The sequence below is a fragment of the Scylla paramamosain genome, unplaced genomic scaffold, assembly GCF_035594125.1.
Source record: "Scylla paramamosain isolate STU-SP2022 unplaced genomic scaffold, ASM3559412v1 Contig62, whole genome shotgun sequence".
NCBI classification, from domain to species: Eukaryota; Metazoa; Arthropoda; class Malacostraca; order Decapoda; family Portunidae; genus Scylla; species Scylla paramamosain.
In genome coordinates, this window is record NW_026973727.1 from 165,067 (window position 1) to 188,596 (window position 23,530).

General features: G+C 39.2%; 1 protein-coding gene across 4 annotated transcripts in view; it reads right to left on the reverse strand.

The window, feature by feature from the left end:
• Nucleotides 1-23,530, reverse strand: part of LOC135098440 (uncharacterized) — a 55,976-nt gene that overhangs the window by 26,829 nt on the left and 5,617 nt on the right. For 3 of the 4 annotated variants that reach the window (XM_064000813.1, XM_064000812.1, XM_064000811.1), the window contains exons 5-9: nucleotides 20,926-21,011; nucleotides 13,135-13,228; nucleotides 11,289-11,459; nucleotides 4,262-4,367; nucleotides 1,952-2,342 (exon numbers count right to left, since the gene is read on the reverse strand). The gene's annotated coding sequence lies outside the window, so the exon portion shown is untranslated. Of the gene's footprint in view, nucleotides 1-1,951; nucleotides 2,343-2,760; nucleotides 3,678-4,261; nucleotides 4,368-11,288; nucleotides 11,460-13,134; nucleotides 13,229-20,925; nucleotides 21,012-23,530 lie in introns of those variants that run through there. The other variant, XM_064000815.1, reaches the window with a different exon arrangement.

Here is a 23,530-nt window from a genome sequence, read left to right on the forward strand (position 1 = left end):
TTTCAGTAAATGCAAAGTAATGGAGTTTGGTAAGAGTAAGAAAAGAATACAATATTATTATGATATGGATGGTGTGAAGTTAAAGAAGTCAAAAGAGGAAGTAGATTTGGGAGTAACAGTTACTGAAAATTTGACACATTGATAAAATTACTGGAGACAGTGAAATTGTTAAAAAGAATAAGAATGGCACTCATAATTGGAAGAAAAAAATGATAAAAAGTTGTTGATTTCCATGATAAGACTAAGATTGGAATATGCAGCAGTGGTGTGGTCTCATCATACAAAGAGGAATATTATAAAATTAGAAAAAGCATAAAGAGCAGTCACTAAGATGGTTTCAGAGTTGAGTAAATTGACCTATGAAGAGAGATTAAGAATGTTGGAAATTCCTACCCTTGAAAATAGGAGAGAGAGAGGAGATTTAATAAACATCTATAGAATGATAAATGGTATGGAAAATGTGAAGAAGAAGGTTTTTATAAATTTAGACACAGAGAGTACAAGGGGTCACAGCAAGAAGTTGAAGAAAGTTAACTGTAGAAGAGACATTAAGAAGTATAGTTTTCCTCACTGAAATGAGAACAAATGGAATGAACTCAGTGAAGACGTTGTCAATGCCGAAACTGTCAGTGCTTTTAAAACCAAACTGATAGATATAGAGACGCTGTACTATGAGATTACTCCCCTCCCGTACACCACAACTAGATACACACAACTAGGTAAATATACACACACACACACACACACACACACATGGAAGTGAGAGAGAGAGAGAGAGAGAGAGAGAGAGAGAGAGAGAGAGAGAGAGAGAGAGAGAGAGAGAGAGAGAGAGAGAGAGAGAGAGAGAGAGAGAGAGAGAGAGAGAGAGAGAGAGAGAGAGAGAGAGAGAGAGAGAGAGAGAGAGAGAGAGAGAGAGAGAGAGAGAGAGAGAGAGAGAGAGAGAGAGAGAGAGAGAGAGAGAGAGAGAGAGAGTGTGGGCTCGCTCACTCTGAGTTGCCAAACATCATTTCAAGACATATGGGTGCAAAATACAGGCTGCCAAGATTAAAAAGAGCCTTCATATCATATGATGTAAGTCACAGTTACATGCTGTTCATCATATGATAAATGTTGCAGTTTATGGGTTAAGGACATTAACCTAACATAACCAGACCTAAACCTTAATAGAAAAAATAAAGAGTCCAAGGTGTGGTTTGCAGACCTCCTCTTCCTCATCCTCAAAGGGTACTGGTGCCATCGATTGTTCAGCACTCAACTAATTTTGGCAAAACACTGTGCAATCTTAAGAATTGTATGCCTTGCTTATGGAACTGCATGATAAAATCCAAGTATTTAAATTTGTGTGCACTGCACTCAGGTGACTGGCTGAAAATAAATGATGCATTGCCTGGAAGTAAGTGACATTTAACGACATTCTAATGTCATTAAAAGTACAGTTCTCATTTGCTGAACAAAAGAGATGCAAGAGAGCATGCATCATTACATACTGGAAACAAACATACGAACACATGCATCACACTATATCTCTCCAAGTAAACCCTGTCAGCATGGACTTACAATTTGTGACGCAGTGTACGATGGATCACGTCACTAATGTAACCGTGAGTGACCCTAAAACAACCCTCACAGCCATATTGTACAGTATGTATTCATCACCAATATCCACATAATTTAGCTGCTTCATGAGGAGCTGCTATAGCTAAGATTATTCAATGTCACTATCTCTTTTTGAAAAAGCATAATATTTTGAGCAGTAAAAAAATTTATCTCAGTCTGAAAAATTATCATGATCAACATGTTTACCAAGAAGTGGCCCCAAAAAACAGGTATACACTGTCACTCTATTGCAGTGTCTTGCATTGGCTAATGATCATAGGGGCCTTCCTGGGGAGGGAGTGGGAAGATGGCTAATGTGGGAAAGGAAGAGGTAAAAGAGAGGGCTGAGACTCACCTGCGCTGATGTTGCTTGGTCAACTTCACATAAGGGTCATTTAGCTGTCTCGTCAACCAGTCCTGTGAGCTTTTACTTTTTCCTCTCAGATTTTTAGGCACAGTCTTGTAAGCAGCACATGATGTACAAGAGTAACAGCTGCCCTGTACAGTGGCAGTGTGTCTTGAAGCCATCACTCCCACTACCCTGTTGTGTTCTTGTTCTTGTTGGGGATTTGAGGGGCTGTGCAGGCTGTGGTGCCACAACCTCTAGAGGCCTGGAGGTGCTGGCAGCAGGCAAGTTATCCAGTTATATTCTGGTGAGCTGCTGGAGGAAGACCCTGGTATGGTTAAGTGTCTTGAAGGCCAAGCTGGGGTCTTGGAAACCACCCAAGAGGTCTGCTAGTGATGGCCTGTGGATGTGGAGTAATAACACTGAGTGGAGAAGAGCAGTGTGGTGGGAGAGGTGGTGAGAAGGACTGGGTGGGAACTGGCTCCAGAATGCATGTTGCAAATGTTTAAAATATGTATGCAATCATTAACATTATTTTGGAAGTCTTGCAAATGATATCTACGAATGAGCAAAATATTATTTTTGATGACATAAAACGCACCTTTTTTCTCCCCCAAAAATGTCTCAGAAAATGAGCCTGCATCTTATAAGACAAAGGTTCAGCTTTGGGACAGTGGCCAGTGGTAAGTCTGTGGCAACAGTGGCCCTTCGATCAAATCCCAAACATCTTCACATACATAAACAAAGTGATGATCAATTCTATACCACAAAAACAATTCTTTTTTACAAGATAACAATGCATAACAGGTCATACTTACTAGTAATTCACATAAAATAACACCAGTCAGGAAGAAATTAGGTGATGACTCTTACATTTCATGTACCAAAACAAACTTGCAGTTGGTTGCAAACCAAACCTGGTGACAATTGCAGGATTCACTGCGTTTCTTAGTATGATGCCATTATTCCTTGAGGTAAGACACACCTCCATACAACTGGAATTGTACCTATCTTTTAAGATTCTTACCTTGCATACATGTTCAACAAAACTTGAAGCTAATGAGAAACTATTGCATTCTTAAAAATAGCTTACTACCTAACAAAATAAAAGATTTTATAAGTGAAGAGAGTGTCATGAAGTAGGGCGACTCATGGTGATGGTTTGTACTGAATATTTCAAATAAAAATACATTGTAGAGAATAAGGTGAATCTGTTTTCACACATCCTTATGCTTTGAAAATGTACTAAAATATACAACTAGGATCATTTGTAGAATGATGATAAAAAAATGTGATGTACAAACTTTATTACAATCTGGCCTCTGACAATGTCACTGTCTATGCCACATTTGTTTACATCTCACAGCAGGATTAGTCTAAGTACTAGTGTTGGTAGGTCCTAGCAAATATTAAGGTTTTTTAAATGTAAAATATTGAGATCTAATAAGGATCTGAATACATATAAGAGGGCTTCAAATGTCAGGTGAAACCCTCCACTTCATATTCAGAGCTTAAACCTGTTTACTTACCTTTTTTTTTTTTTTTTATGCCTGCCCAAACTGAGGTGCGTCTTATTGAGTCCATGTGTCTTATAAGCCATTAATTATGGTATAATGAAATACGAATAAGTGTCTGCATCCAGCATTTGAAGAAGCTGCATAAACAATATGAAAATATTTCATTCATGCTGGCTAATATTAGGCACTGATTTAGTGTTGTCATAAGCTCAATAGTTTTTTGTACTCCGATTGGTATATATATATATATATATATATATATATATATATATATATATATATATATATATATATATATATATATATATATATATATATATATATATATATTTATTTATGCAAGCCCAGTGACACATCATAAAGAGTTAAGACTGCTAAACAGAGAGGGAAACCTGTGACCATAGTCCTCATGAGTAAATAAAAAAAACTTATGTCCATAGATATGCAAAATAAATTGTTTGCTGATTGTACTACATGTAGCCCTTCATCTCTCAAATTATAATGCAATATTTTTCAGGTACCAAAGATTTTTCAAGGGGAGTGCATTAATGATGCATATATCGAGTTTGTCTAAATCTGAAATGTTTGAGGTGCATTTATCACATTTAAACCTAGTCAATTTCACATAAACCAATGGCAATCAAGAGGAATAGAGAAGCTCCAGTGGGGAATTATATGAAACAGACATTTTCTGATGTTGCTGTATCATATGCTTAATTGCCATACTTTTAAACCTTCTGCCAATGCTGGTGATCACCTGGCCAAACTGCACCAGACAATCAAGATAGTGGGAAGTCCTTACTTTAAAAAAAATCCAAAGTTCACCAAGGTTGTCAATCAGCGGGGTGGGCAAGCATGAGTGGTCACCAATGCTTACATCTCATATTCCTGCCCAACTCAGCACATCACTGACAGAAAAAAATGTATGAGAAACAAATTTGTTTACATCTGCTGCAGTCACCATGGCAACCAGCAAAGAAGTGACGGTTTGTTGGGCTACTCCTTTATCATTTTTTGATAAGGAAATCCTCATTAACATGGTAAAAGAGCATATTAATGTAATAAATAACAAGAGCACAAAGTTTTATACAGTAAACAAGAAGGCAATGGAGTGGCTAAGAAGTTTTGTGACGAGTGGGCATCACAAGACTCACCAGCACATGAGGAAAATGTGAAAAAACATCAGAAATGGATGTGAAACATTGTTTGACATTGTTTATGATGTTATATAATGCATGGTAATATGAACTGGGTGACATTGATGTCTGTGTGTGTGTGTGTGTGTGTGTGTGTGTGTGTGTGTGTGTGTGTGTGTATTTACCTAGTTGTATTGTACAGGGCACGAGCCAAAGTTCATTTCGTCCTGTCTCCATAACCATGCTTATTCAGTTTCTCTTTAAACATGTGTACACCGTTTGCCAAAACCACTTCTTTCTTCGAATCATTCCAGATTTCAAGAGTTCGATACGGGAAACTATTTCTTGATGTAGCTCAAACATCCACTCTATTTTATTCTCAAACAGATGAGAAACACTGTTTATGAAGTTGTATAATGTATGACGTGAATAGGGTGATGTTGGTATCTGTGTGTGTGTGTGTGTGTGTGTGTGTGTGTGTGTGTGTGTGTGTGTGTGTGTGTGTGTGTGTGTGTGTGTGTGTGTGTGTGTGTGTGTGCATTGTACAGGGCACAAGCCAAAGTTTATTTTGTCCTGTCTCCATAACCATATTTATCCAGTTTCTCTTTAAACATGTGTACACTGTTTGCCACAACCACCTCTTCCTTCAAATCATTCCAGATTTCAATAGTTTGATACAGGAAGCTGCATTTCTTGGTGCCGCTCAAACATCCACTCTTCTTTATTTTCTTCCCATGTCCCCTCACCCATCTCTCTCCCTCCTCCATCTGTGATAGCAAGTCAATTCTGTCTATTCTTCCTATATTGTTTACTAATTTGTACATTGTTATCAGGTCTCCTCTTATTCTTCTCTCTTGTAGCGTTGGTAATCCCATCTCTTCAAGTCTTTCTTCATAGCTTAAGTCTTTCAGTTCTGGTACCATCTTTGTTGCTATCCTCTGTATTCTTTCCAGTTTCTGTATATCTTTTTTTCCTATTTGGACCCCAAACTAACGCTGCGTGCTCCAATTTAGGTTATATCATTCTTGTTATAATTTTCTTCATTATTTCTCTATCTAAATAGTTAAATGCCACCCTAATGTCTGTTAAAAGGCTGTATGTAGAGCCAAATATTATGTTTATGTGCCTTCTTTTTCTTCATGAATTTTTTGTTATTATTTCTCTTTCCATTTTGTAATTCAATGAAGATATCTTTTTACTTTTTCCTATTTCCAACACATGGCATTTTCTGGCATTGAATTCTAGTTTCCATCTTTGGCTCTATGTATGTATCTTGTCAATATCCTTTTGTAACTCCTTGCAGTCATTTTCATCCCTTACTATTTTCATTATTTTTGCATCATCAGCAAAAAGGTTTATATAACTATTTAGATCCTCTGTCATATCATTTACATATATTTGAAACATAATAGGTGCCAACACAGATCCTTGTGGTACCCCACTTGTCACTTTGCGCCAACTTGAATTAGCGTCTCTGATTACTGTTCTCAATTCCCTCCCTTGTCAATAATCTTCTATCTCAACATTGCTCCCTTTAGCCCTCCTTCATTCTCTGACTTCCACATAAGACTTTTGTGTGGAACTTTATCAAATGCTTTTTTAGAGATCCAGGTGTACTGCACAAACCCATCCATCCCTCTCTTGCACTCCATCTATTACTCTTGTACAGAAGCTCAGTAGATTTGTGACACAGGATATCCCTTTCCTGAATCCAAATTGCTTTTCTGTAATTATCTTTTCATCTTCTAAATACTGCACCCATCTGTCTTTAATCACTATTTCACAAAGCTTGCTTACAATACTTGTTAGTGACACTAGTCTGTAATTCAATGGTTCCATTTAACTTCCCTGTTTGTATATTGGGACTTTGTTAGCTCTTTTCCATTCCCTTGGTACTTTTTCTTCTCTCAACAAGCTGTTAATTATATCCCATATGGGTTTTTCCATTTGTTCTCTGCATTCTTTTAATATCCATCCATTTACTTGATCTGGTCCCACAGCTTTTCTAACATCCAGCTCTTCAGCAGTTTCTTGATTTGTTGTCTCTTTACTTGTATTTCCTGTATTCCCTCATTCTGTGATACCACTTTCAGTGCCACAAAATCAGTTTCCTTTGTAAATGTGGACTGAAAACTCTCATTCATTAGTTCACTCATCTCCTCAGTAGTTTCATAAGTTCTTCCTTCTCTTCTTAACTTGTTTATGTCATCCCTATGTTTCATTTTCCTGTTTATGTATCTGTAGAAGAGTTTGGGCTCTTCCTTGCATTTTCTTATTATCTCACTTTCAAAATTTCTTTCTTCTTCTTTTCTTATTATACCATATTCATTCCTTGCCTTTCTGTATTCTTCCCTAGTATTTGTGTTCAGTTGTCTCATCATTTCCTCCAAGCCCTGTCCTTTTTTCTTTTTGCTTCTACTCACCTGCCATTATACCATTCATGCTTCCCAATTTACACTTTATAACTTGGCACAAACTGTTGCACCCCCTCTCTATACTTACTCAAAAATATCTCATTTTTCTTGCACTACTTTACTTTTAAATAGTTCTTCCCAGTTAATTTTTCCATAAAATTTATTAAGTTCTGCAAAGTTTGCCTTAGAATAGTTGTCTCCCATTTCAAAATTGTTCATTCCTGTGCAACAATTTTCCTCCTGTGGCATTACTTCTATTGTCACATGATCACTTCTTCCCAGTGGACTCAGACAATGTATACTTGATCTACTTTCTGGGATTTTTTGTAAACACTAAGTCCAACTGTGATGGTTCTTCTTCTTTGTATCTTGTAAGTTCGTTCACCCACTGTCTCATTGTATTCACCATCATGGTAAGCATGGTATGCTGGTGATATCACCCTGCACTTTTTCACGTCTTTTCGTAGACGTCCAACCCTTCAGGAAGTAAACAGTTCATGCAGGGAAGCCACACAACGTCTGACTTCTGATCTCTCAAAAATTTCTGATTGGAGTAAAGCAAACTTGGTATTGTTCAATGCCTCAAAAACTCAATTCCTCCATCTATCAACTCAACACAACCTTCCAGACAACTATCCCCTCTTCTTCAATGACACTCAACTGTCCCCCTCTTCTACACTGAACATCTTTACTTGTATTCTGAACTGGAAACTTCACATCTCATCTCTAGCTAAAACATCTTCTATGAAGTTAGGTGTTCTGAGACATCTCTGTTATTTTTTCTCACCCTTCCAGTTACTAACTCTGTACAGGAGCCTTATCTGTCTATGTATGGAGTATGATTCACATGTCTGGGGGATTCCACTCATACCAGTCTTCTAGACAGGATGGAATCAAAAGCTTTTCATCTCATCAACTCTCTTCTGTCTTCAGCCTCTTTCTCATTGCTGCAATGTTGCATCTCTAGCTGTCTTCTACCACTATTTTCATGCTAACTGCTCTTCTGATCTTGCTAACTGCATGTCTCCCCTCCTCCCATGGCCTCACTGCACAAGACTTGTTTCTCTCATCCCTGTTCTGTCCACCTCTCTAATGAAAGAGTTAACCAGTATTCTCAGTCAGTCACTCATCCCTTTCTCTGGTAAACTCTGGAACTCCCTGCCTGCTTCTGTATTTCCACCTTCCTATGATTTGAACTCTTTCAAGAGGGAGGTTTCAAGACACATATCCTTCAATTCTTGACTACTACTTCTGAGCTAATCCGGGTCTGGTATCACAGTGAGCTTTTTTTTTTTATTGGATTTTTGTTTCCCTTTGCCAGTGTCCCTCCTACATAAAAAAATAAATAAGTAAATATATATGAAAAATAAGTTTACTCCATGACCCAACATTTTCTTTCACTTCCATCTTCTGCCAGTTCATTCCTTTAGTGTTGAAGCTGCCTACTAAAAGCACTTTGTTACTTTTCCTTATCATTTCCTGTGCTATTTCTTGTTTTTAGTTGTATAGTTTTATATCTATCAGTTTCCCATGCATTAGTTTTTGGTGGTATGTACATCACAGTAACTTTCCTTTTTTTCATTTCATTTGATCTTAATCACAACACTCAAAGTTTCTGCCATTCCATCGCCATATTCCACTTCCTCAACAACAATATCCTCTTTCACCAATATCATTGTTGCTCTTCCTCCCTTTCCTTTTCTGTCTCTCCTCCATGCACTACAACCTTCCTTTGCAAATTCCAACTTTATTTCCTCTTAGTATGATTTAAATTAAACAAACCACATCTGGTTTATTGTTCTTTAGGTAGTCTTTAAGTTCCATCTGGCTCAACACCAAACCATCTACATTAGTATACATAATCTTTAAACTTCTGCTTGGTGTGGCATCTTTGTGGCACCATTTCCTCACTTTCATGTCCACAACTTTCCAAGCAAATCTCCTCGCTCGTTCTTGTGTTCTCTCCTCATTTTTTGACTGGGCCTCTACTCTACTACTTTCCTCTACTTTACTCTTTCAGTTTACTTCTCTCTCCTTTATTCATATTTATTCATTCCTTCTACTTTTGCCAATTTTCTTGTTCTTTGCAAGACATATTTCACTGCTGTTTGTGCCATGAATCTTATTTTCATTGGTCTTGTTCCATTTTCACTGTATTTTCCAATCCTGTAAACCTCTTCAATTTGTTCAACTATCTCCTCTCCTTCCTCCGCCACTTCTGCTATAATTTCCTTAGTCTTTTTTGCCTCTTCTTTCTCTCTAGCTATTTTCATTAGTAAGTTCTTCTCCTTGACCCCAAATACCACCACAAACATCTTTCTCTGTACGATGTCTCTCACAAGATTACTTTTTTTCCTTTATTATTTTAATCAATTGCTTTTCCATGTCCTTATTGTGTTCCTGTTGCTGTTGCCTTATGATCTTATCTATATTCACCTTTTGTTGTTGTTCTCTCTCTTCTTTCCAACTTTTGACTTCTGCTGTCACTGACTCTTTCACTTTCCCAACCTTAATCTCTCTCTCTCTCTCTCTCTCTCTCTCTCTCTCTCTCTCTCTCTCTCTCTCTCTCTCTCTCTCTCTCTTGTAAAGCTTTCTTTAACTCCTTGTTCTCTTCCTTGAGTTTCTTGATTTCTTTGTAGTACTTTTTGTTTAAGTTCACTATTATTGTCACCTCTTCTCTCAGTTCTTTGTTTTCTTTTTCTCTTTCCATCTTCCTCTTCTTCATCTCTATTATATCACTGGATATCTTTTTACATTGCCACCACCCACCTCTCTCTCTCTTCCTTCCATGTCTTTATTATTGCTACTAAATTATGATTTTATCATATTTTCACATTTTCTTCAATTTTCCATATTTGTTTATTTGTATAAGCTACACTGAGGTCTTCCTTGAAACCCTCAAAAATATTTGCTGTGTCCGCCACCATCTTCCTTCTTGGTATCACTGACAAGACAATGTTTACCCATACACTACTCTCCCATTCACCTTTTTGCTCACTTCCCAATTTACACTTCACTTCCCCTGCACTCACACATCACACAATTCCCTATTATAGAGACAGGACTCAAGCTCAGCCCCCTGTACAACCAAAACTTAGGTAACTCCTTAGAGCTGCTGTGGATGTGTCCAATTAGCTGGGCAGCACAGTGTGTGTGTGTGTGTGTGTGTGTGTGTGTGTGTGTGTGTGTGTGTGTGTGTGTGTGTGTGTGTGTGTGTGTGTGTGTGTGTGTGTGTACTAACAATACAGGGTGTACCATGAATTAAGGTACATACCTTAGGATATGATAGTTCAACTAATCCTAAGTCAAAAATACTCTATACACACACATGCTGTTTGCTTTATTTTGTGAGAAATTAACCTGTAAGTTGTGTATTGTGGGAGCGGCTTCCCTGGGATCAGTCTCCTGATGATGGATAGGTGGTGGAGGCCCACAGGAATAGCCAGCAAGATCCCTTCACCTAACACCAATGGATTTCTTTCCTTTGGGGACTCATGAAATCCTTGGTATACAAGAACAAATCACGTTACAGAGAGGAGTTGATTCACAGCATTGAGGAAGCTGCAGAGCAGATAAGGAATGACAGGAGCAAAAAGATGCACTTTGGCTATCACTTGATTGACAAGGCTTGCCATTTAAATGTCAAGATCACAACTGTCAAAGGGGATGACATTTGCAGTGAACTGCCATGTGTGTTTTAAAAAGTAGCACTGAATAACCACTGTATTGTTGTGTTACCTGCACATTTTCTTCACTGGCACATACAAAAATTTAATCTGTTATTTGCTATTTCCTGTAAGGATTTGACTGCATACAATGTACACAAAAATTTATCACTTAATGCTACGCAGCACCACGCGAGTACGTAGCGAGCCAAGGAGGGGAGGAAGGAGGCGGAGGCACACCCAGGCAAGCAGCTCCCGCAACTCACAACTTAGCTACACATTAATTTTTCACAAAATAAAACAAAACACAGCATATGTGTATAGAGTATTTTCAACTTAGAATTACTTGAACTATCATACCTAAAGTGTGTACCTAAACTTGCACGACACCCTGTGAAAACTAAGAAAAACACAACAATCTACTGCTAAAACACAGGGCATTACAAGCTTAATTCCTATACAGTTATTTCCAGTAGTCAGGATAAAGTCAGGTTACACTGGTTTAGGTAACATAAGGTAAGACTAGATTCACATGCATACACATGCAGGCACACTATATGTACACACCAGCATATGTGAGGAACTGGTACAGCCTGTCCTGGGAGTCCACGTACCTTCCTATCTTGGTCACTTCAGACGCGCCTCTTCCGGTAACGCAGACAGTGACATTCATGGGGCCGACCAGCTTAGCCTTGGAGCGACAAGTAACCTTCTCCCTTGTCAGTGTGTCACAGAGCTCCAGGTTGTCGTCCACTATATCACAGGGGACGCCTCCAACAAAGGCCCTGTTATGAGAGTTAAGGATGTGAGGTAAGGCTACAGCTTGAAATGTGCATTCCCCAATATCCCAGTGCCTTTTCTTTATCAACAGGCTCTAATAGTGTTTGGAGCTCCCCTGATTGGAGTGGTAATTTAAAAGGCTTTAGTGGATGTTATCAGGGTTTTCAAGGGCATTTTCATGATTCAAGTAATGGTTTAATAAGGTTAGTAATAGTTTAACAGACTTTAATGGATGTTACCAGGGTTTTCAAGGGTGTTTTTATGATCAAGTAATGGTTTAATAATGCTAGTGACAGTTTAACAAGTTTCAGTGGATGTTGTCAGGGTTTGCAAGGATGTTTCTGTGATTCAAGTAATGGTTTAAAAGGGTTAATGATACTGTAACAGGTTTTAGCAGATGTTGTTATGGTTTGCAAGGGTGTTTTCATGATTCCAGTAACAGATTAAGGAAGGACAGTGATTAAAACTAAACTAAAAACTCCACAACACAACACATACTTGGTAAAAACATTCCCACTCTTAGCTTCACTGGAGACAAGATCAGTGTGGTCAAGCTTGCAGTGTTTGCTGTTGTGGAAACTGCCATGAAGATCCAAAAGAGAGCCTGGCAATGACCAAAGAAGAGCTACTGTCTCAATAGTAGGTGACCTTGCCCAGCGATACTAAGGAGAGAGTGACACAGGAGGATGAGGAGATGAGGAGATGAGATGAGGCATGAGAGAAACATGTAGAACTGGGAGAGAAAGGGAGGAGGAGATGTGTATGAGTGCAATACATGCTGTGGATGTAAGGGGATGACCTCTAATGAATGGAAGAAGGGAATAGAGTGCTAGAGAGAGAGAGAGAGAGAGAGAGAGAGAGAGAGAGAGAGAGAGAGAGAGAGAGAGAGAGAGAGAGAGAGAGAGAGAGAGAGAGAGAGAGAGAGAGAGAGAGAGAGAGAGAGAGAGAGAGAGAGAGAGAGAGAGAGAGAGAGAGAGAGAGAGAGAGAGAGAGAGAGAGAGAGAGAGAGAGAGAGAGAGAGAGAGAGAGAGAGAATGAGAGCATGCAAGAACAGAAATAAATGGAGAGAAGAATAGTGAAAGAGATGAGAGAATGAGTTAGTTCATGCAAATATGAGAAAACATGCATAGACAAAAATAAATGAAGGTCAGAATGATGAGAGAGAGAAGGATGAGAGGAGGAAGAGAAGAGGTAAGTGGGGAGACGAATGCTGAGAGAGAAAGAGATGAGAGAAGGAGAGAGTTGGTGTACAAATCTGGCTGTTGTAACTGCCCAAGCTGAATAAAAAGATACAAGTTAATGGTATTTTCAAAGGACACATACCACTTAAAGTTCAAAGAAGGGATGGATGCAGATTAATTCATGTTTTACTATTTTTATTTTAGTTTAGTGAAATGAAATTACTATGGCTTATTTGAATGAAGGAAAAATGTCTCTGGAAGGGCTTGTGTCAGTGAGGAAATGGTTCACACACACACACACACACACACACACACACACACACACACACACACACACACACACACACACACACACACACACACACGGACTTAATCACTTTATATAGCTAAAATATACATGTGACACAAATGTACAGGTAATGATTCTCTCTCTCTCTCTCTCTCTCTCTCTCTCTCTCTCTCTCTCTCTCTCTCTCTCTCTCTCTCTCTCCCAACCTACCAATACAGAGTGTGAGGAGTCTGGCACACACACCCCATCCACACACACAACAATGCTGTACACTTGGGGAGCCTTGGAGTCTGCACTGCACTGCCTGAGGTAAAAGAGAACAAGAATGACAGAAAAAATACTGGTTCATATTTACTGCAGTTCATTGCCATACACAGAAGTACAGTACAGATCAGCCTGGTTAGTGAGTGAATGTAGGTGGGTGCTGTTCATGGATATAATACTTGATATCTTGTTGTGGAGTCTCCTTATGCATTGTTGCCCGTTTATCAGCTTCTGTGCGTATCTTTATTTATAATCTCTCTCTCTCTCTCTCTCTCTCTCTCTCTCTCTCTCTCTCTCTCTCTCTCTCTCTCTCTCTCTCTCTGTCTGTCTGTCTTAAAAACTCCAGTCAACTCCCAGTGCCTTCCCAAACTTCCCACTGCCTCCCCAAACTCCCCACTGAATTCCCAAACTCTCCACTGGCTTGCCAAATCCCCCATTGCCTTCCCAAACTCCCTACTGCTTTCCAAGGAGGAGGCAGTAGACACCTTCCGAAACGATAATTACTCCCAGTGAGGTGTGCAGCACTGTTCAGGGGGTGCTGTGAACTTATCATTAAACCCAGCTGTGACCTTACTGAATGTTTCCCTTTGTGTCTCACAACACAAGGGGGCAGTCACAACTATCTTCCTCCACACAAAACTACAAGCACCTAATAACACACACACCCTTCACTCAAAAATTTCAAAATCATAATGGCGACTCCTACACCAGCCTCAGAGTCCCCATCTGGGGAGGGGACCATAAATGTCCCCAGGTCGGACTGCCTTTCTGTTGATGACCCTAAGTGTCTTGACACCCCCCCCCTCAACTTTTTCTTCATTAACTTCTGCAACATTCGCGGTCTAAGATCTAATTTTCAATCTGTAGAACACCACCTCTCCTCTTCTAAACCTCATCTTCTTTTCCTCACTGAAACTCAAGTGTCTGAGGCAACTGACAGTAGCCCCTTTTCTGTTCCCTCCTACTTTCTCTATCCTCATTTTCGATCCAAAGCTGGATGCTGCATTTATGTGCGCAATGACTTAACCTGCTCTCGTGCCCACGCTCTTGAATCTTCTGAGTTTTCCACCATCTGGCTACGACTACAGAGTCACTCTCGTACTAGATTTATCTGTGCTGTATACCTCTCACCTAACTCCTCTGACTATAAGAAATTCTTTGACTACTTAACTTCCAAAGTGGAGCACATTCTGACCATCTTCCCTATTGCAGAGATCTCCATTCTTGGAGACTTCAGTGTTCACCACCAGCTTTGGCTTTCCTCTTCCTTCACTGACCATCCTGGTGAACTAGCCTACAACTTTGCTATCCTCCATAACCTAGAGCAATTGGTGCAACACCCTACTCGTATTCCTGACCGTCTTGGAGATACGCCCAACATTCTTGACCTTTTCCTGACCTCTAATCCTTCTGCTTATGCTGTCACCCTTTCTTCTCCGTTGGGTTCCTCCGATCACAATCTCATATCTTTATCTTGTCCTATCGCTCCAATCCCTCCTTAGGATCCCCCTAAGCGAAGGTGCCTCTGGCATTTTGCCACTGCTAGTTGGGGGGACCTGAGGAAGTATTTTGCTGATTTTCCTTGGAATGACTACTGCTTCCATGTCAGAGACCTGTCTTTGTGTGCTGAGTGCCTAACAGAGGTGATACTGTCTGGCATGGAGGTGTACATTCCTCACTCTTTTTCTCGTCCTAAACTTTCTAAACCTTGGTTTAACACAGTTTGTTCTCATGCTATACATGATAGAGAGGTGGCCCACAAAAGGTAGTTAAGCCTTCCATCACCAGAATCTCATGCACTTTATATTTCTGCCCGGAACCATGTCAAGTCTGTTCTCCAACTAGCCAAAAACTCCTTCAATAATAGAAAATGTCAAAACCTTTCAAGATCTAACTCCCCTCGTGATTTCTGGCATCTAGCCATAAATATCTCCAATAACTTTGCTTCTTCTTCTTTCCCTCCTCTATTTCAACCAGATGGCACCACTGCTATCACATCTATTTCTAAAGCTGAACTCTTCACTCAAACCTTTGCTAAAAACTCTACCTTGGACGATTCTGGGCTTGTTCCTCCCTCTCCTCCACCCTCTGACTACTTCATGCCACATATTAAAATTCTTCACAATGATGTTTTCCATGCCCTCGCTGGCCTAAACCCTCGGAAGACTTATGGACCTGATAGGGTCCCTCCTATTGTTCTCCGAAATTGTGCCTCCGTGCTTGCACCTTGCCTAGTCAAACTCTTTCAGCTGTCTGTCAACATCTACCTTTCCTTCTTGCTGGAAGTTTGCCAACATTCAACCTGTTCCTAAAAAGGGTGACCGTTCTAATCCCTCAAACTACCGTCCTATTGCTTTAATTTCCTGCTTATCTAAAGTTTTTGAATCTATCCTCAACAGAAAGATTCTTAAACATCTATCACTTCACAACCTTCTATCTGATCGCCAGTATGGGTTCCGTCAAGGCCGCTCTACTGGTGATCCTCTGGCTTTCCTTACTGAGTCTTGGTCATCCTCTTTTAGAGATTTTGGTGAAACTTTTGCTGTTGCCTTGGACATATCAAAAGCTTTTGATAGAGTCTGGCACAAAGCTTTGATTTCCAAACTACCCTCCTACGGTTTCTATCCTTCTCTCTGTAACTTCATCTCAAGTTTCCTTTCTGACCGTTCTATTGCTGCTGTGGTAGACAGTCACTGTTCTTCTCCTAAATCTATTAACAGTGGTGTTCCTCAGGGTTCTGTCCTGTCATCCACTCTCTTCTTATTATTCATTAATGATCTTCTAAACCAAACTTCTTGTCCTATCCACTCCTACGCTGATGATACCACCCTGCACTTTTCCACGTCTTTTCATAGACAAGAAGAAAAATAATAAATACTGATTTAGTGGTGATGGTGGTGGTGTTGGTAGTGGTGATGGCGGCAGTAGTAGTAGTAGTAGTAGTAGTAGTAGTAGTAGTAGTAGTAGTAGTAGTAGTAGTAGTAGTAGTAGTAGTAGTAGTAGTAGTAGTAGTAGTAGTAGTAGTAGTAGCAGTAGTGGTGGTGGTGGTGGTGGTAATAGTAGTAGTAGTAGTAGTAGTAGTAGTAGTAGTAGTAGTAGTAGTAGTAGTAGTAGTAGTAGTAGTAGTAGTAGTAGTAGCAGTAGTACTAGTGGTGGTGGTGGTAGTAGTAGTAGTAGTAGTAGTAGTAGTAGTAGTAGTAGTAGTAGTAGTAGTAGTATGACTCATGACATTTCCTTTACCATACCTAGGGACAGTAGAGACAGGAAATGTGCATTTACCTAGCTATGTTTTACAGGAAAAGAGATATGCTCGTGCTGTCCTGTCTCCATATCTATAAGCATCCAGCTTAACTTTAAATTCATGAATATTTGTTGCTTGTACCACTGTTTCATCTAAGTTGTTTCATATTTCTATGCTTCTGTTTGGGAAACCATATTTCTTGATATCTCTTCTACTTGTTTTCCTCAATTTCAGTCCATGTCCTCATGTATCTCTTAAGTCCCACACAAATAAGTCTTCTTTGTCAACTTGATCCTTACCTATTAAAGCTCTGTATATAGCAATCAGGTTCCCTCTTTCTCTTCTCTCTTGTAATGATGGAAGCTTCAATCTCCTTAATCTTTCTTCATAGGTTAAATCTCTCAAACTTGGTACCAATTTGGTTGCAGCTCTTTGGATCCTTTCTATTTTCCTTATTTCCTTTTTATTATGGGGTGACCAAACAATTGTGGCATATTCCAGGTTTGGTTGAATCACATATTCCATCAACTTTCTCATCATCTCTTCATCCATGTATGCAAATGCCCCTTTCATCTTTTTTAATAACTCATAGGTTTCCCAAACTATTTTGTTTACATGTTTTTCAGGTGATAAATTATCACTTATTGTAATTCTCAAATCTTTTTCTTGTTTGGTTTTCTTAATTTCCACTTCTCCCATGGTGTACGAACTTGTCAATCTTCTTTTGCTTTTTTTCCTAATTCCATCACCTTGCATTTCTTTGCATTGAATTCCATTTCCCATTTCTTACTCCATTTATATATCTTATTTAGATCTTTCTGTAATATTTCACAATCCATATTGTTTTCCACTCTTTTCAATAATTTTGTATCGTCTGCAAACAGACTTATATAACTGTCAACCTCATTCACTATATTGAACATGCACCAGAAATATTACCGGGGCTAAGACCCTGTGGTACTCCACTTGTAACTCTACACCATTCTGATTGTTCTCCCTTTATTACTGTTCTCATTTCTCTGTCCCTCAAGTCTGTAATCCAATTCAGTGTGTTGCCCTGCAAACCCCTTATATTTTAAATTTTCTATAGCAGTCTCTGGTGTGGTACCTTATCAAATGTTTTTTTTAGGCCCATCCCTCTCTCTCTTGAATTATATCAATCGCTTTACCATAAAAGCTCACTAAATTCATGACACAAGACCTTCCGCTTCTGAAACAAAATTGAGTATCAGTCAATGTTTGTGTTTCTTCTAAATATTTCATCCATCTGTTTTTAACTATTTTTTCCACTATTTTTTGCCACCACACTTGTTAAGAACATTGGTCTGTAATTCAATGGATCTTCTTTATTACCTCTTTTAAAAATGGGCACAATATTGGCTCTCTTCCAGTCTAGAGGGATTTTTCCTTCCTTAAAAGAACATACTATGGTATTGTGTATACTCCCTGCTGGTTGTTCACAACATTCCTTAAGTATCCAGTTGGACACTCCATTCGGTCATTGAGCCTTACTTATATCCAAAACTTTCATAATGTTCTTAATTTCACTTACGTCCACCTGTATCTCTCTCATCACATTGTTTCTGTGCCATGCTCTTTCTCCTTCAAATTTGCTTTCTTTGGTGAATACTGACTGGAAGCACTTGTTCATTAATTCCGCTTGTAACCGTGTATCTTCATATGTAACGTCATCTTCCCATTCACACATCTGAAGAATAACTTTGGCTCATCTTTGCACTTGTTAACTATATCTTTCTCATAATTCCTTTCTTCATCTCTCAGGATTCTGATATATTCGTTTCTTACCTCCTCGAATTCTTTCCATTTCTCACTTCCTCCTTTTTTCTCCATCTATTCCATCCTCTTGTGTCCATGCATTCATCTTTGGGGGTACATAAGCCACTGCAAAATCTCTTCTTCCTTCTCCCTTCCTTTCTGTTTGAATTATAATTACTTCCGCCATTCCTTCTCCCACTTCAACATCTTGTGTGTGTGTGTGTGTGTGTGTGTGTGTGTGTGTGTGTGTGTGTGTGTGTGTGTGTGTGTGTGTGTGTGTGTGTGTGTGTGTGTGTGTGTGTATTTACCTAGTTGTATTTACCTAGTTGTATAATACAGGGTCCGAGCCAAAGCTCAATTAGTCCTGTCTCCATAACCGAATTTGTCCAATTTCTCTTTAAACATGTGCACACTCTTTGCCGCAACTACCTCTTCTTTTAAGTTATTCCATATTTCAACCGTTCGATGCGGAAAGCTGTATTTCTTAATATCTCCCAAACAATGACTCTTCTTTAATTTCTTCATATGTCCCCTTGTACGTCTATCTCCTTCCTCCACTTTTACAACTAGGTCATCTCTGTCTATCTTCTCCATGCCATTTACTAATTTGAACATTGTTATCAGGTCTCCTCTTTCCCTTCTTTCTTGCAGTGTTGGTAATCCAATTTCTTCCAGTCTTTCCTTGTAACTTAGGTCTTCCAATTCAGGTATCATTTTCGTAGCTGTTCTTTGTATTCTTTCCAATTTCCTTATATCTTTCTTTTTGTGTGGAGACCATACCACTGCTGCGTATTCCAGTTTGGGACGTATCATGTGTGTTATGATTTTCTTCATCATTTCTTTGTCTAGGTAATTAAATGCCACCCTGATATTTGCTAGCAAATTATATGTAGAGCCAAATATTCCATTGATGTGTTTTTCTGGTGATAGCGTGTCTTGAATTATTACTCCCAAGTCTTTTTCTTCTTTGCTCTTTGGTATTGTGATACCTCCCATCTTATACTCCCATGAAGGTCTCCTTTTACTTCTTCCCATCTCCATTACATGGCACTTCTTTATATTGAATTCTAATTTTCATCGTTTACTCCATTCATAAATTCTATCAATATCCCTCTGTAGTTCCTCACAATCCTCTTGGTTCTTTATTACTTTCATCAATTTTGCATCATCTGCAAACATGTTAATGTAGCAATTTAAACCCACCGTCATATCATTTATATAGACCTGAAACATTATAGGTGCCAACACAGACCCTTGTGGTACTCCGCTTGTTACTTCGCACCAACTTGATTTATTATCTCTGATTACTGTACTCATTTCCCTACCTTGGAGATAATCCTTCATCCACTTAAGTATTTTTCCTTTTAGCCCTCCTCGATGTTCCAGTTTCCATATGAGTCTTTTATGTGGAACTGTATCAAAAGCTTTTTTCAGATCTAAATAGACAGCATCAACCCAACCATCTCTCTCTTGTAGTTTATCTATTACTCTTGTATAAAAGCTCAGTAAGTTTGTTACGCAAGATCTCTCTTTCCTGAAACCGAATTGTTTTTCTGTTATTATATTTTCTTGTTCAAGATATTGCACCCATCTGTTTTTAATGACTATTTCACAGAGTTTACTTACAATACTCGTGAGTGAGACTGGTCTGTAATTCAGTGGTTCCATTTTATTACCTCCTTTGTATAACAGTACTATATTTGCTCTCTTCCATTCCTTTGGTACTTTTCCTTCCTTTAAAGAACTGTTAATTATCTCCCATATTGGTTCTTCCAATTCCTCTCTACATTCTTTCAATATCCATCCATTTACTTCGTCTGGCCCCATCGCCTTCCTAGTATCTAGCTCTTCCAGTAGTCTTTTAATTTCTTTTCTTTCCACTTGTATGTTTTCTATTCCTTTCTGTTGTTCCTCATCTCCCAGTGATGCAAAGGCGGTTTCTCTTGTAAATACAGACTTAAAGCTTTTATTCAGTATCTCAGCCATCTCTTGTGTGGTTTCATAAATTTCTCCATTTTCCTTCAGCTTTGTAATAGTATCTCTATGCTTTATTTTTCCATTTACATATCTATAGAAAAGTTTGGGTTCTTCTTTACACTTTCCAACTACATCTCTTTCAAAATTTCTTTCTTCTTCTCTTCTTATTTTAACATAATCATTTCTAGCTGTCCTGTATTCTTCTCTATTTATCTCATTCCATTGTTTCCTCATTTTTTTCCATGCCCTCTCCTTTTTCTTTTTTGCCTCTGCACACTTTGCATTAAACCACACTTTCTTATTTTCTTTTACCTTATATCTTGGCACATATCTTTCAACACCTTCTCTAAACTTGCTTAAAAACACTTCATATTTTTTCTGCACCTCCATACCTCTTAATAAATTATTCCAATCAAGCTCTCCGTAGAATTTCTTTAACCCTGTAAAGTCTGCCTTAGCATAATTTTTTCTCTCATTTTTATATTCCTCATTGAATTTTGGCACTTCTTCTTTGATCTCTATCTCCATCTTCACATGATCAAGAGTGTGTGTGTGTGTGTGAGAGAGAGAGAGAGAGAGAGAGAGAGAGAGAGAGAGAGAGAGAGAGAGAGAGAGAGAGAGAGAGAGAGAGAGAGAGAGAGAGAGAGAGAGAGAGAGAGAGAGAGAGAGAGAGAGAGAGAGAGAGAGAGAGAGAGAGAGATGACAGGCCACTAAGGCACAATATGCACAATGCACACACTGACCTGACCCTCTGATGTGCAAGGTCATGCCGCCCCGTCACTCAGCACACTCGGGCTTCTGCCAGTAATGGATGCCCCCAAGGCTGTCCCTGAGAGGTCATAACAGGTCACATAAGAGGTGACATATAAGAAGTCATACAATTATGAACAAATTTACAAGTTTATAGTAAAAATTTTCAGATGTTTTTAAGAGTGTGTGTGTGTGTGTGTGTGTGTGTGTTTCCAGATTTCTGCAGTACTTTGCAGGAAACTGTTCTTCTTAATATCCTCCTACACACACCCTTCTTCTTCATCTTCTCATGCCCTCTCGTGCTTCTAAAGTCTCTCACCACCAAATTACTCTGGTCCAATTTTTCACAGTCTGACAAAATCCAATATAAGGCCATCAGATCACCTCTCTCTCTTCTCTCTTCCAAGGGTGGGTAGGTTTAGTTTTAGTCTCTCTTCATATGATAAGTCTGATAGGGTCAGAGGCAACTTTGTCGCTGCTCATTGTATTCTTTCTAATTTCTTTATGTCCCTTTTAGTGCTGGGAGACCACATCGCTGCTGCATATCTCAAACTAGGTCTTATCATTGTCAGTTACATCCCTAATCATCTCTTCATCCAGGTAGTTGAATGTTGTTCTTATGTTTCTCACCAGATTATATGTTTCCCCTGTCTTTCTTCTTACATGTACCTCTGAGGACAACTTATCGGTGACAGTAATTCCAGGGTCTTTCTCTTCACTCTTCACTTTTATTTCCTCATTACCCAATTTATAACTGAAGACTGGCATCACACAACTATGCCCAAACTTCAGCACTCCTCATCTTTTTATGTTAAACTCCATTTTCCAAGTGTCACTCCAATCCCAAATCACATTCAGATCTCCCTGTAGAGCTTCACAATCCTGTCCTCTCCACTTTTCCCATCAATTTTGCATCATCAGCAAACAGACTCATGTAACTATTCACCCCTTCCATCGCATCATTCACACAGGTAGCAAACATGACTGGTGGTAGTACTGAACCCTGCAGAACACCACTAATTACCTCTCTCCATGATGACTTTTTATCTTTGACCACTGTTCTCATTTCCCTTCCTCTCAGAAAGTCACTGATCCAATGTAGGAGTGCTCCTCTCAGCCCACCAGACATTTCTCATTTCCACAACAGTCTGCTGTGGGGCACCTTCTCAAAATAAACACAATCTGCCCATCCCTCTCTTTCTTGTACCATATCTATGACTGGATTAGAAGCATCTTAAATTTGTTATACATGACCTTCCTTTCCTAAATCTGAATTGTCTGTCTGTTAATATTTCTCTCTTTTCCAGATATTCACTCCATCTTTGCTTCACTATTCTTTGGCACAATTTTGCCACTACACTTGTTAATGATGCTGGTCTATAATTAAATGGTTCTTCTTTGCTTCCACTCTTATATATGGGGACTATACCTGCTTTTTTTCCAATGTTGGGCACCACTCCTTCCCTTAATGAAGTTATGATGAGTTTGTAAATCATGTGTGCAGGTTGATCTCTGCATTCCTTCACCACCCAATCAGACACTCCATCAGGTCCCTGTGCCTTCCTCACATCCAAGTCTTCCATCATTATTCTTACCTCATCCACTGTTACCTCAATCTCACTCACTCTTCTACTCTCACATCTGCTGTCACCAGTCTACCAAATGTTCCCTCTCCAATGAAGACACTGAAAGAAGTCATTCAAAACCTCTGCAATTTGTGCTTCTTCTTCAACATGTTTACCATTTATTTTCAGTTTGTTGAACCCATTCTTATTCTTCATTTTACCATTCTATAGAACATCCTTGGTTCATCCTTACATATGTCTATAATGTCTTTTCATGAATTCTTTATTTCTTCCCTCCTTAGAGTATTCATTTCTCTCCCTTTTATATGCTGACTCCACTCACACTCACTTACATACTGCTCATCTACCCTCCCTCCCTCCTCCTCCCTTTCTTCCATCTCTCCCATAACTCCTCTGCTTTTTCTTCCTTCTCCCTTGCCTCCATATCTCCACTTACCTCTTTCTCTTCTCTCTCCCTAACCCAGCCACTCTCTCTCTCTCTCTCTCTCTCTCTCTCTCTCTCTCTCTCTCTCTCTCTCTCTCTCTCTCTCTCTCTCTCTCTCTCTCTCTCTCTCTCTCTCTCTCTCTCTCTCCCACACACACACACACACACACACACACACACACACTTTTTTTCCATCTGGTTTCTTCTGCAACATGAAAACCACATCCTTCTGATATTAGTACTTAATTCTCCTCAGAGCCGCCGCCACCACCACCACCACCACCACCACCACCACCACTGCCACAACCACTATCATTATTTTCACCTTTATCTTTACTCAGGTGGTGTTGTTGTGGTCTCCAGGGGCATTTTCATGACTGACAATGCAAGGATTTTGCAAGAGAAAAAGAAAATGCCCCATGAGAATTTTGGTGATCATCTGTATGGCCTTTGAAAATGTTTTTTTAATGAGAAAGCAAAGCATTAAGAATACAAACAAGATAGAATTAAGCTAACACAGGAAGCTGGTAAGTTAGTTTGTTGTATACTAAATGCAAGGTCTTGTTTCTGGAAAGTTGTGCTTCAGGT